This window comes from Mytilus edulis, chromosome 13, assembly GCF_963676685.1.
Source record: "Mytilus edulis chromosome 13, xbMytEdul2.2, whole genome shotgun sequence".
Taxonomy (NCBI): domain Eukaryota; kingdom Metazoa; phylum Mollusca; class Bivalvia; order Mytilida; family Mytilidae; genus Mytilus; species Mytilus edulis.
In genome coordinates this window covers 4,110,050-4,121,250 of record NC_092356.1, presented here as the reverse complement: position 1 = coordinate 4,121,250, position 11,201 = coordinate 4,110,050, and the positions used below count along the sequence as shown (strand labels likewise).

At 30.6% G+C, this 11,201-nt stretch overlaps 1 pseudogene; it reads right to left on the bottom strand.

The window, feature by feature from the left end:
* Window positions 1-529: 529 nt before the first annotated feature.
* On the bottom strand, window positions 530-9,492 carry LOC139501965 (uncharacterized; annotated as a pseudogene).
* Between the last annotated feature and the right edge of the window lie 1,709 nt (window positions 9,493-11,201).

The following is an 11,201-nucleotide window of genomic DNA, read 5'->3' as shown; positions in this document are numbered from 1 at the left end:
AAAGTACGGGAAAGAGAATGACATCCAAATGAAACCTTTGATTTAACCTTTATAAAATAACAAGAAATTTTCAAAACAATTCAGAAATTATTCACAAGACTTTATTCTAAGATATTATTAATAGAAAAGTATAGGTCAATGTGCAAAATTTTGAATTAGAGCTGAAAAAAGTTCAAAATTTCATGAAAAACTACGGGAAATTTAAATTTAGACATTTTTCATAACATATATGTCAATTTACCAAATACCTTTATCTTTTTTAACCAAATAATTTGTTTTAAATCTAACTCACTGTATACTTGGTATAACAAAGACCTTTTTTTCATTAAATAAAACTTTCAATTATATAACTAAGGACTGAATAACATTCAAAACAACATCAAAAAGTTCCTGAAAATGACATTTTTTTTATTCTTTCAAAAAATCTGAAACCTGTCTTATGATCTTTTCTGATTTTGTGACTCGTACCTCTGAACCACTCGTTTCTGTTATAAGATTTGTTATACCTGTACTACCATTCCTAGAAAAGGCCAACTTCAAGTGCTCTAAACACAGTCCACTACTGGCAATAATTCCTGCCATTCCTAATGAAAGTATCTTACGATCAATCAACTACTTCAAAGAAGGCAAATTTTTATGCAATTCTTTCATAGATTTGAATTTGTCTGAAATGACACATTCTGGTATATATACTTTTTGAAAGTGAACATTTAATTCAATATTCTTATTTACAAGTGTGCAAAGTGCATCAACATCTTCATCAGCCCTGTGTGCATCATATGATTTGTTCATAAATGTGTCAAACAAATTTGTCTGTAAATAAGAATTCAGACCTGGATGTGAAAGTTTAAATAATGGCAATGTGTCAATAAAACCTATCACAGTTGACTTGAATTTATCAAGCAAATTACATTTTTGTAGTGAGGTGTACAATAACACACAGTCATATGTTTGAATATTATGGCCTATTAAAACATTGTTCTTAGTTTTTTCAAGAAAGGAAATAAAGTCATTGAGGCACTTTTTGATATGTACAGCAGGCAACATATTTCCTTTTGATAATAACTGCCCATTCTCAAATGTCAATCCTGTAATCTCTGCCGCCTTTGGTGTTATTTGGTGCTGGGGTAGGACAAATCAGGAAAAAGATTCTGCTGCACTCTTTGCTGCTAATTGTGTGATATGGGATGATCTACCTAAAAAAGCAATATATAAATACAACTTATTTTAGATTTATGAGTTTGACTGTCCCTTTGGTATCTTTCGTCCCTCTTTTATTCCAGTTCCTAAATGATCACATAAGAATTATATGTATCAGTAGTTGCAAAGGTTCTGTATCAAAATCAGTTTACCAATTTCACCACAAAATGTATAGCAATGAGTAGTGATACCATTTAGTTCATATAATGTACATGCTTTTACACAAGAAATCCACATGACAAACATATTCATTGCATGTGTTGCAAGGAACATACCAAAACTAAATTTCTTTCATTTCAAGGTACATGCCAGACTATGTGTTCATATATATAGTGTAGATCTTGAAAGCTAAAAAAAAATAAGTTCCACAACGCTTTGATGAGTTGCATTAACAAAGTGTTAGTATAGTGTAGAATTGTCAAAAACATCAGGGTCTAATATCACCAATAAGCTGTGTTAAATCAGTATTATAAATGGCAGTTGCAAAAAGATCAAGTACATATGGTGACTAATAGCTTTGCAAGATTTGAATGACATAATAAAGTAACTGACTGACCGACAGACATGGAGCATCACTTTAAAGGTCCCTCCATCACGTTGTGGCATGGACAATAAATGTATAGAAACAAATGTTTTTTTATTATAACATACTTAGCCTTGTAGCTTCTATATCAAAGAACATTTCGGTAACAGAATCATGCTTGGGTGAGGCTTCTATTCTTGAAGTTCTATGAGGGGGTATTTCAATTATGTTTTCTGGATCCAATCTAGATTCTTCCATGTTTAGCCTGACTGGTAACTGATTCCTTCCCTCACTTCACAGCTTGATATATCTTGATTACTGAAAAAAGATGAATATGAAAGTCTACATTTTTCTTAATTATACATTGATTTTAAAGAATGCCAAGTTGTTTGGTAGTTTGACTTATTGCAGTCAAATTTGCGGATTTAATAAATAGGTAGTATAGAATGTGAGAAATTTCAGTCAGACTGAATTTAGATAGTCAACTTTAAATTTGTTTACTATTTTTTTTCAAATTAACTTCGATTTTCATAAAATTATACTGCTATTTCAGTTATATATGGATCTTACTGAATCCTAGCTTTTTATGTAGTTAAGTGTATTGCTGTCAAATTGAAGGATTTAATTAATCTAGGAAAAAAAAAGAATGTGCAGTTCCAACAAAAACAAAAGTCAGATAGTAATCTTTAAAAAGAATTATAACTATTTCAAAGCAAATAGGATTTTCATCAAATTTATAGCTATCTTCAATATATATTTATCTTACAAAATACCCTTTTTGAGGGTAATTTGGTTTATTAAAGTTATCTATCTGAGTTTCTGCATTTTTATACATATAAACTTAGTTCTTTAATTTGACAGCAATACACCAAAATACAAAACAACCTGACATTCTGTAAGATAAATATGTAATAAAGATAGTTGAAAAGTTTGATGAAAATCCATGCTGATTTGAAGAAAGTACAACAAATATTTAAAGGAGACTATCAAATTTTAGAAAAGTTTTAATGCACACTAAAATTTTAACTTTTGAAATAACTTTCTTTTTTAACTGACATGACAACAGCAACAATAAAATAAAGATTTAAAACAGACAGCTACCGTTACAATGACCATTCAACACTTAGTGATAGGGGCAAAAATATTGTGTACTAAATAGCTGATGGCTGATTTGGACTCCTTTTGTTTTTTGGATATAGGTCTCATAAACGTCTATATCAATATCTTTTTAAAGAGAAACATTGAACAGGCTCTTTTTATTTTAATCTTGTTTGTAAATGCATCTTTCAAATTACCGTTCTGTCTTCAACTCTAATCTTCTCAGTTTAGCCTTTTTCGTAATTGCTATTGCCTTTCTCTTTTTGTACTGCAGATCTCTCAGGGTGCTAACTTTTGATGTGTGAACACCAGATGAAAGACCAGCTGTTCTATTTGCCTGAAATGTATATAAATGAATATTTGTTCATTCATTGGTATGAGTTAGTAAATTCCTTCCAACTTTATATTAAAAGTGAAATATGTATAATTTTGGCTGAATTTAATATGCTTAATTAACCTGTCATGAAAAGAGTTATCACCCATTGAATTGTTAACTGAAAACATATTTTATTCTAGTGTGAAAATATTGTTATCCATTACAAAGCAATATATACTGATTTTAATGACATTACAATTATTTTAATAAAAATATATGTTATGTAGTTTATTATCCATTGCCATTGGCCCTATATGAGTACTTTGAACTTATAGTAATCTAATATCATAAGAAATAACAAGAACAAATTTATGAATATATAATAAAAAATGCAATGTGGCAATCAATATATAAATTGTCAATTTGTTTTATTTTGTCAAAGGAAAGGAATGAAAATTGGAGCAAAATGTAATTCCTTTAATCATGTTTATTTGGTTGGTAAACATTCTATCAAACTTTAAAATAACTTATATAGCGTTCAAGACAATCAGCTAGCATTCATTTACTAAATGTATTCTAAAGTGGCAGTTCTGCTTGATTACAAGACATATTTGACCTTTAAATGTGAACTATAAATATTCTGTTTGTACTTATCAATAATTTTGAGAGTTATCTCCCTTTGTCCAGTTAATTGAAAATTAATGTAGACTATTTAGACAATATACGTATAGTGTCTTGAAATATGAAATTTATTTGTATGAGGCTTAGAAACGGGGAAATGCGAGGTTCTACCGAGCATTTCCCCTGTTTCGTGCCGAAATATATTTCAAGACACTGTACGTATATTGTTTTTATTCTGAAATCGATAAAAAATAAAAAAAAAAAATATAAAAAGATATGTAACATATATTGTTAAAAAAAAGCGTTTGGAATTTCCCTCTTGGGGTACCATTTTGGGGTATTTCCCTATGACCGTAGTCCAGGCGGTAAGACATTGACATTTTAATGAATTAAAAAGGGAAAATGAACTTAATTAATAACATTCAATAAACATGGTATATGAATTATCAATTTGAAGACATAACAAGTTTAAAATAAATAAATGTTTGACCATTGTTACTACACGTTGTCATGGTTGTGACGTGACGTTGTTGATGAAATGCAGTAGTTCCGGTAAGTAGGCGGGGCTTAAAGGTTAGTTGATGTCATTGACGTATAAAGCTTACGTTTATACGTATAGCTTAATCCAAATAGTAAAATAGCTGATTGCAGTATAAAAATCAATATATTTCCTATTGCACAATTCTAAGCTGGAGAGATACTTAATTTTTGTGTTGAATATTTAGACAAATTACTTTTTAAATATGTACTATTATTACTAAATAGTTTGCTATAGCTAGTTTATGCATACATCTAGTTTCAGTGGACATAAATGGCTACAATGTACATTCTATAAGAAACATATGAAATTCAGTGTTCAAGCTTGTTTGGGAGACTAACAATAATTCAATTATGCTTTCAATTCTGTTCTTACATCTACGAGGCAACTCTGTAGCCAAGACTTCCAGAACTACCATAATGTCTGTTTTTTTGGTGCTTTTGAAGCCACTGTATTATTAAAGCTTTCATTGCCTTGTGTACTCTCAAGATTAGCTAGCTTTTCAGACTGTGTTATGTAATTACTGAATAATGTACTCAAGGAGGCCTGCAGTTGTTTGTCTTTTAGAGGTTTACCATATGGTAAAGAACGAAATTTCATACTAGAGTCTTAAAAAGACCGGCACCAACCGGGATTGCAACTGGTGTGGCCTCCAAAGGGGTGTTTAGATAGTGCAGGTAAATTTAATAATTCTTCTGGTTTTCCTCTAGCTTGTGCAACCAAGAAATTAAAACATTTCATAAAATAGTAAATGATCTTGGTAGTAAGGCGATAATGTTTATTTCTCAGGGCAAAAAGACTCTTTCCTAGGGTTTTCTTGACATGATTACTATCTGAAAGCTTTATAATTGACTGGTCTACTTTATTTCTCAGTCTGGCTATGGTTGTAGCATCCTCATCTCCAACTATCGTCATAATCTGCTACCATTTGTACCACCATGTCAGCTTCCATTGCTTTTGAACTCCCACTATAATTCTCTCTGCAAGTATACTTTATGTATCTTGTTCATCCTTCTAGCTGTCACACATACTCTGCAAGTTCTTGATCTTAAACTATAATCTAAAATCATGCCTGTTTGTGTTCCAATCATTGAGCAATGACCTGTACAATAATAATCATACAATAAATCAATTCATTCAAATTGGAAAATAATTTACTGTTTATAAAAATAAAAGAAGACTGTATCAAAGGACATAAATCCGTGTATTATGATCATAAGAATTGTTTTCAAATTTGAAAACATTTGATTAAGTAAATATAAATAGGCGGACAATGTAACAGACAGACTGATATGTGCAGTACAACCGACCCTTACCAAAGGACAAGGATAACAATTAATACCCCTAAGCTGAGAGACAGGGCATAATTATTTGTATGAAAATTTAAATGTGGAGTAGTATTTAGAAAAACATTCCTCGGTGTATGTACTGTTCCCCATTGTTTTTGGTTATATATGTATCACTTGAAAATCTATGAATAGTTTTCTTTTTTATAAAGTTTTTGTCGTTCAAAGTAATAAAACACATAAAAATTCCTTTATCTTACCTGTGAGACTATCATAAGATCTGCCACTACCTCTCTTTGGCCACCCTGCGTCAACTGCTACCGTTATGTCCTCGTTTCCATTACATCTTTAAGTAAAAATATCGGAAATTAATAACACATGGATACATGTATATGATTTTATGGAAGCTGGGATACACTATAATTAATACTCTTTAAATAATTTCAAAACATTATGTTATTGTATTCATACACCATTTTTAAAGTAATATTAAAAGCTGCCTTTTTAAATATAAATATATATTATATATATATTTCTGGAAATAGGGAATGTGTCAAAGTGACAACAACCCTACCATAGAGCAGACAACAGCCGAATTAAGGCCACCAATGGGTCTTCAATGTAGCGCGAAACCTGCATGAGTGACTAGATATAAAAGAACCACTAATCAATATGTCAATTTCAATCAATATTTATAGGAAGAATTAATAATTTTCTTTCATTAAAATTAAAGTACTACTGTCATTTCAGAAATTATTGCATTGTTTTTTATTATTGCGAAAAAATTGCGACAGATTAAGTAATATATGGCAATAATTCAAACTCACATTTTGAAATTTATTATAATTTATTTATATGTAAAAAGGATTTTTCTCAACATCGCAAAATTTTAAATCACATTTTAGTCTCAAATAATAAAATCGCAATAATAGACAAATGCACTATATTTTTCTGAATTTACTATTCCTCAAACTCCAAAATTATTTCTATTAACTTACTCTTTCGTTATATTCTTTTCTTTCTCTGTCCATTCCTTCAGCGATTTCTAAGCTACATGTATTTCTTCAAGAATTGTTCCCATCTCTTTTTGTCGTTCATCAAACATTCTGTGGCTGACAGGAGGTATGTTTAATGTGGATAGAAATCTATTTACTTGTCTTTCATCAAGACCAGTATGAATTGATGCTAAAAAAATTGAAAAAAAATGTTTATCAAATATGGAGTTGATTTTTGTTATAAATCTAGTTTCACAGCCCCCTAAGGGATAACTAACCGCCTAACCTGAAGTTGGACCTTAGTCTTCCCCTTGATATTTTTTTACTTTTTTTCATATCTAACATGGCTAATTACATGGTTAACCGCACCACATATTCTGTATGTAATAGTATGTACCTGTCCCAAGTTAGGAGCCTGTTATTAAGTGGTTGTCGTTTGTTGATGTGCTTATCATAAATTTGTTTTCCGTTCATTTTTATGTACATCAATTCGCCCGTTAGTATCTATTTGTAATTTCAGGGTCCTTTATATTTTATTATGAGGTACCGGCTTTGCTCATTGTTGAAGGATGTATAGTGACCTGAAGTTGTTAATTTCTGTGTCATTTTGTCTCCTGTGGAGAGTTGTCCCATTTGCAATATACCACATCTTTTTTTTTATATATAAGGGGAAGGTTTAAATCTAATAGTGTAAAACTCAGTTTAAACTCACCGCAATAATTTGTGCTTGTCAGAATTGGTGTGGTTATAAGTGTCTTTGTATTATTAAACCAGTTTTAGATTTAAAATTAGATGTTTGAACGGATGAAAATACAAGTATCTGGAATTCCCAACAATGGTCCATACATACATACATGTAGTTACTTGTGCAATTAAAATTATGATTCATATACATGTGCATGGACATTTATATAGAATTTACAAAGAAAGCCCCAAAAACAAATATGAAGCTATCATAAATGGTTAACTTGTCTTCTTTTTACATCATACCTACATGAACATGATTGTCTGACTAAATCCTCAAGGTTGGTCAACCCTTATACTAGCTAGTCTGCTTGCTTGATACTTATCAAGTAATTTTTATCAAAAGTCCAGCTACATGTAGCAAAATTATAATCTTTTCTCTCAGAGACTGAAGCCCCATATTTATGTATGTGCATGTACATGTATCTGAAGGCATTTTATTTTGTAAAATGTACTTATCGTTTAGACTAAAGTTTTAAATAATTTAAACTACAGTACTGTAAATTCAGAAATTATTTCAAACATTCATTATAATGATTGCAATTTTGTTATTTTAGACTTAAACGGTATTTAGATTTTCATGACTTTGAGAAAAATCCTGTTTTAATTCATGTAAAATATTTAATTCAAAATGCAAGTTTGAATTATTTACAACTCTGTCACATTTTTTCACAATTATTTCTGAATTTACAGTAAAAATTTTGCTATGGAAGCAAACAATTTAATTCATGTAATTCACTTCAAAGGGAGTTTGTCCGAGTCAGATTTTTTTTCCACACAACAAAGCGTAAACATTTTATTAGATTTCAATCAAATTATTTTTATCAAAATTTAACACTACACAGGCTAGGATCCAGGGGGGTAGGGGGTCCGGGGTTATAACACCTGTTTTTTTTTGGAAGATCAACGCATTTGAATGGGGACATGTACATGATGTAGTTGAACCCCCCTTTTTTTGTCCTGGGTTAGGAACACCCCCTTTTTAAAATGGTTGGATCCATCCCTGCTACATGTTACCTGTATAAGAATAGGGGAAAGCAAGATTCTGAATATTTTTTTGGTCATCTGCTTGACCACAATATTTTTTTCATCAAATATGGCATGACTTATCAGGGATCAGAACATTTTTTTAAGGAAAATAAAACATGATTGAGGGAATTAGGATAAAATATCAATATCAGATATGAAGTTTAACAGTCACTACATGCTTAGTCAAAAATAACCATAATATATTATATGTTACACAAAAATAGGGGATTGTACATGTACATGTACATTATAGCTACAAGTGAACAAGAAACGCACATATATTTTTCTTTCAGCCTGATTATCAATTTATAGACTTGTTTGGTTTATTAGGGACAACATTAAAAGTTCAATGTAGGATAAAAAACTTTATTCACATAGTTTTTCACTAACCCTCCCCCCTCTCTTAACTTAATTTAGGAAAAATTGATTTACCAATAGGGATATATGTAAAAATCGATTTTAGATATATAAAACTTGCAGTATTTTAACCCCAATACACCCCCCCCCCCCACAAAAAAAAGCTCTTTGATTTAAGTTTTTTATCCTACATATATCTTATGATGTCGTCCCTAACTTGTCAAGAATTTATAAAGTAAGACATGTTTGAATGGATGCAATGATTATAATTACCTGTTGCTAACTTTGTATTTACATCCAAGATTCTGTTGTGCTGTTTTCCTATTGGTATGGCATTGATGTTTTTACAATTTTGGTTGACACATAAAACTTTCAAGACAGCAGGCAGGCCACATGTTGTTATGTTTAAACAATTTTGTAAAGAGAGTGGAAGACCACATTGTTTGCACGCAGCGAGATGAGCTGCCAATACCCCAAGTTCTACAACCCTTCTTCCATTTCTCCAACTATCGTCTGATGTTATGTTTACATTGTTTTCATCTACGACTTCCTCATGTATACAATTTGACAAGTCTGGCTGTTTATATGAAGATGAGGGATATGAAGTTGTATATGCATGATCTAGTAATACTGTGCGAGCCGTTTGTCTGATGTTCTGACCGTTTCTAATTGACTCGATTTTCTGTTTCTGTTTACAAGACAGAAATCCCTGTCTAAACCTTCCCATTAAATAAAGATCTTATAAAAATAGCTACGATGTATATTAAAAGTAAATAAGTTAGAAAAGTTTGACGTAAATTGGTTAAAAAAGTTCAAATATACTGGTAAACGATGTGTTGGCGGGTGTTCGGATGTCGTCTGGTGTCAATGTTAACAATTGCCGGAATTAGGCGAAATGCCGCGTAAATATTATTGTCGTATATATATTCTGGATTATTTTGACATCTAATATTGTTTTAAAATCAAGCTTTCACTAAAAATAAGGTAAGATATAATATCTGATAACTTTGAGTAAAATACATTTTATTAAATTTTATGAAACATAATAAGTATATTACGGCATTCGTTCTCAACTACGGTGCGCAAACTGTGTCAAAATAGTGAGTAGCGAACATCCTTAATCATACATCTTTATAATTATATTAATTCTCTGATCTTTTAAACAAAATAATTTATTCTGTTTTGCTATCATCCTCATAAGCAGTCAATAATATACAGAAAAACATAATGTTTGATAGTATTCAAATATCACATCTGGCTTCGAGCAATGTTTTTCGTTGCATTTCTAACAATGAGTTGACCATTTTGTATAAGATTAAAATAAATTAGGTTTGTCAAATTAATTGTTTTGCTCATTTTCAGAGACAAAAAGAAACCGACGTTATAATAAGTATAATTGTGTCAGGTAGTAGGGTGTTGCACCGTGTGAGTGAATCTTTAAAAATCGTGTCACGTGATTTGATTAAAATCTGTTAATTCCTTTATAACATGTTAAATGAACCGACAATAAAATGAGGATGTATCAGGTAGTTGCAATTTCTATTTCATGTGATCGCCCGCACTTCCTGTTTACATTCAATCAAACAGTTATCACCTCGGTAACATATTCACAATCAACTTCAGGTATTTACCGCTATATATTTAATTATTTAGATTATGTCTTGACTGGCTCCGTTTTAAAATGCTATATTTATTTAGATATTTAAATGTTTAATGAAAGGAGCATTTGTTTAATGTTGTGGTAATGTACTAAAAAATAAGGATATTAAAAGTAATAGATTTACAATTGATTTGAAAAATGGTGATAGGACAGCGTTTACTTCTTCTTTATGATAACTGTATTCTTTCGTTTGTTAACTCAAGACTCTGTGATATAATAATAAGTATGAATGAAATACGATGTGACTGCAGTTCAATGAATGTAACATTCATACCGGCAGAATGTCCATCAAACACAACATATTTACTTCTGATGAAAAATAACCTTAACAGTCTTGGTATGGAAACATTTGCTAAATATACACAGCTCAGATATCTGGATATAAGCAGCTGTAATATAAGTGCATTAGATAAATCAGATTTCGAAAAATTGACACATTTAACCGAACTGAATTTATTCGTTATCCAATGAAAACGTTTCGAGGGAATATATTTGCACCACTATATATTTGAACTTCACATACTTCATATTGATCACGACTTGCTGTCAACATATCCACGAGAATCATGGTCGTATGTTTTACATTTAACAAAGGTGTTTACTTATGGTGGACCGTCCAATGGATAATTCGAGGAGATATTTTCTTCCTTGAAAAATCTTAATTATTTCGAAGGGAAATATGAAAACAATGTTATAAATAATAGAACATTTGATTCATTTATCAGGCCGCCATTAAAGTATTTAGGTACCCTTGGACATTTACGAGCGATAAAAATGATACTTTTGCACCTTAAGAATTACTTTCTTGTTTTATCATTTCATATCATAGATTCC